This window comes from Talpa occidentalis, unplaced genomic scaffold (assembly GCF_014898055.3).
Source record: "Talpa occidentalis isolate TD23 unplaced genomic scaffold, MPIMG_talOcc4v2.1 talOcc4.5, whole genome shotgun sequence".
In the NCBI taxonomy this organism is placed as follows: Eukaryota; Metazoa; Chordata; class Mammalia; order Eulipotyphla; family Talpidae; genus Talpa; species Talpa occidentalis.
This window is the reverse complement of record NW_023604861.1, coordinates 70,078,595-70,082,656: the sequence shown is the minus strand read 5'-3', so window position 1 is coordinate 70,082,656 and position 4,062 is coordinate 70,078,595. Positions and strand designations below refer to the sequence as shown.

The following is a 4,062-nucleotide window of genomic DNA, read 5'->3' as shown; positions in this document are numbered from 1 at the left end:
GGACCAAGGAGAAGTAGTATATTCACACAATGGTGTACTATTCAGTCATAAGGAAATATGAAATATTACCATTTACAGAAAAATGGAAGGACTTCAAAGGAATCATGTGTAATGAAGCAAGTCAGAATGACAAGGACAAACATTGGACATTTACATAGTATTCAATTCAACAAAGCAAGATACTTATAAAAACTAGCAGGTTATGTACTTACCTGGCAGGGGAGCTGCCATGATCCCAAAGGTGGTTTTCCCAGGGCGAGGCTTATCCATTGCACTCCGGATGTGCTGACTCCTTTGATTTCCCCAAATGTGGGAAACTCGACTGCATAATTTGTGGTATTGGAGGACTGCATTCACACTCTCCCCTAAAAAGGGGGGGAAAAAAACTAGCAGGTTATATTAAACCAAGTGAGCTTTTCAAGGTTGAGGGAGAGAGGAAGGAGTAGTAGACAAAAGGGCATAAGGGATGATGGTAGATTGAAAAAAAAAATGGTATTAATACAATGAAAAGGCAAGGCAAATATTGTGATAAAACATTTTAATATACATGTATATCTGACAAAGTACTTGCTGCAAATTGCATGAGTTTATCTTTTTTGATTGCTGAGTAATTAATATTCCATTGTGTATATATACCACATCTTCTTGATCCAGTCATCTATTTTTGGCCATTTGGGTTGTTTCCATTGTTTAGCTAGTGTAAATATGCTGCTATAAACATAGGTCTCACTCATAGCAGGAATTTAGAAAACCTAAATAAGGGACCAGGAAAAAGACTAATTATAATAAAGTAAAAATCAAAATCAACACGCAACTATAAACCAGAGACATACTGGGGGGGGGGGGAGGGTGGAGGGAAAAGGATCAAAACAAGGGGGGTGGGAATTGTATGGGAACTATAACCAAGATGAAAATGCATACTTTGTGCAAAAATGTAAAATGAGGTAAAAAATATATAAAATTTAAAAAAAAGAAAGATGATATTTTAATGGATAATAAGTATACTCAACATCACAAGACAGCAAAGAAATATAAAACTACAATGAGATACCACTTATACATTGTCCATAGTAGCTAGCATCATAAGTGACTGGCAATACCAGGTGTTGGCAAGGATGTGGAGCAAATGGAATCTCACATAATACTGGTAGGACTGTAAAATGATACAGTAACTTTGGGAAACAACTTGGGATTTTCTTATTAAGTGAAATATAGCCCTAACATATGACTCAGTGGTTCCATTACTAAGTATTTACCTAAAAGAAAGGAAAACATATGTCCAAACAATGATTTCTACATTAATGCCCTTTACAACTTTATTTATAAACAAGTCATTTCTTACTTATTTTTAATTGCTATTGAATTACCACTGTTTTATATCTTTGCTTGTGTTTTGACAGTACAGGATTTCCCCCCTCAGGCGTAGTCACCATATAATTCCCACCACCAAAGCACCTGTTGTCCTCTACCATAATCCACTGTGCTCTCCCCCCAAGGCCCCTTTATCTTTCTCCCCCCTCTCCCTTCCCCTTTGAAAGTCACAGATCTTTGGTTAGCTTTCAAGGCCTGGTTTTTAAGTTTGTCTTTGTCAGACTCTTTGTTTGGTTTCTCTATATTCCATTTATAAGTGATACCATCTGGTATTTATCTTTCTCCTTCCAGCTGATTATCCATCAAAGATGAACAGATAAACAAATCAAGGTATATCCATACAAGGGAGTACAACTCGGCAATGAAAAGAAATGAACTTATGTTACGCTTAACAAGGATGCATTTCAAAAGTTTACTGAGTGAAAGAAAACAGACAAGAAAGTACACGTACTCTAGGGTTCCATTTATATGAATGTCTGCTGAAAAGAGTCTACAGAGAAGTAAGGGTGTACTGTTGCAGTGGCTTAGACCAAAAGAAAAGATGAGAAGTGGTCTGACTCTGGATGTATTTTGAAAATGAAGTCAAGAGGGATTTCCAGATAAAAGAATGTTGTATGTAAAAGAAAAACAACAACTCTATGATCTTGGACGTGAGCAAATACAATGATGAAATTGCTATTTAGATGGTGAATGCAGTTGAAAGCAGCTGAATGGAGTAGGTTGGGGGAAAAAGTGAGAATGAACAGACACGTTTAGCTTGAAATGTCCATAAGGTGCTGTAGGAAAACCAAAGTGACTGCATCAAATGGATCCCACATTAGGCCCATGACCAGTAATTGCCCTATCCTGAGAAGACAGCCAATGTCCCCACTGTTTCCGTCACATGTGTTAACCTATACTCACTATCACACATAATTCTATTAATCATAGTAGCACAACAATGAGTGTGACATCTCCCTCTCCCCCCCCCCACATTTGCCATCATCAGTCTTACACGGGAATGATCACATGTACTCATGTACTAAGCAGGGTATAAGAAGACCTCTGTCTGGGTGGATGGTATGGATCCTGCCTCGACTGGAAATCCTGTCCACAGCTGCTGGGCTGAGGATCCCTGTATATAAGTTGCTCTTAATAAACATCATTTGTTATTAACGGACATGTCTTCTTTGTTCTTTGTATTCAAACTACCTCCTCAATTTGGGGAAACATTCATTCCCATAGCTGCACAAGTGTTCAGATGAAAATAACAAGACAGCAGTTGGAAACACAGGAAGATTTCCGGGCTGAGATAGGAATTTGGGATTTTTTTACCCATTTTTCTGGGGGGAAAGGCTGAGGTAGAATGAGTTCAAAAAGAAAAGCAGGAAAGATGCTTTTTTTTTTTTTTTAAGTTTGGATGTCAGTAATAGCTGGCAAAGCAGATTAGTTTGAATTTTTTGGTAGCAAAAATCTCCAATACTACTAGCAAAACAGCATATATTTGAGGAAAGTGCAGGATCATGAAGCTCCTCTGATTTTGTCTGATATTGTGTGACTTGCTACCAAACTGTCAAGTTCTAGGTAATCCAAGGCATGCCCCATAGATAAGGAAAGAGGCTTTGACCTGACAGCCTCTTTCTCTTGTACACTCTACCAACTCACGGCCCAGGGCTGTGGTCCACAGGGAAGAGAAGGCTGCTGCTCTTCTGCCTCCCAGTTTGGGTCAAAGTCCTTAATACCGTCAATTGCACATTGTCTCATTCATGGAATTGTATTTGGAAGTTTGTTTCTTAGAACACATGACTTCCTTGGAAGCAAACTATTCATCTAAGAGAGCTGGAGCCTTCAACGATAAAGTTAGCAAATTGTGTGGTATGACTGGAAGAAAATTTTTCTCTCCCCGGATTCTTGAAATTCCGCATTAGAATAAAAGGTGAGAGTGAAATGTCCAACTTTGAAAGGCAAGGATTGGGAATTCCAGCAAGTGGACAAGTAGAGAGGAAAAAAGCAGTAGATGAGAAAAGGGGGGGGGCCGAAGAGAGAGAGGTTTGAGAGACAGAACAAACCTAACCTCTTAATTTCGCGAGTGTGAATTTGACTTTGCCCATCTCCAGCTCCTGGCACACAGAGGGTCACACTTAGTTGAATGAAGGCTCTTTTCTCCACACGTTTTGCAAGCAGACTTCCTCCTCCTCCTCCTCTCCCCCACCCCCCGCCCCAAAAAAAAGGCTCCAGAAAAAAAAAGCCAAGGAACCATTTCTATTATAGGGGTTAATTTACTCTCCTAAGAGTTCACTTCTTGGGGGGAAAAAACTTAAGCAATTTCTCAGGACCCTCAGAAACTCAGGAGCGATGTCTTCGACTCTGCGGGGCAAGGACAGCTGGCCCGGAGGCGGGAGCTCACCGAGGCTGGGCGAACACCCGACGGTCGCCCACCGCGCCGTCCACGGCCTCCGGCTCCAGGCGCCCCGGGAATCAGGGGCGCGCAGGAGGGAGCTGGAGGGGCCCAGACCTAACGCTGCAATTTGCTCTCCCGCCGCGGCGGGAGGCGTCGGGCTCAGCCCACGGCGCCTCCCTCGCGCTCCCCTCCCTGCCCCTCCCGCCCCCTTCTCCTCCTCCTCCTCCTCCCTCCCCTCCCCCTCCCCCTCCCCCTCCCCCCCCTCCCGCTCCAGCCGCCGCTGCCAGACCTCGCCAGTGCAGACCCGCCGG

General features: G+C 42.5%; 1 non-coding gene across 1 annotated transcript; it reads left to right on the top strand.

Annotated features, from left to right (window-relative positions):
• Window positions 1-204: 204 nt before the first annotated feature.
• LOC119260038 (U1 spliceosomal RNA) lies at window positions 205-368 on the top strand. The gene has a single exon (XR_005128678.1). It is a non-coding gene; the product is annotated as a U1 spliceosomal RNA (small nuclear RNA).
• Window positions 369-4,062: the final 3,694 nt, after the last annotated feature.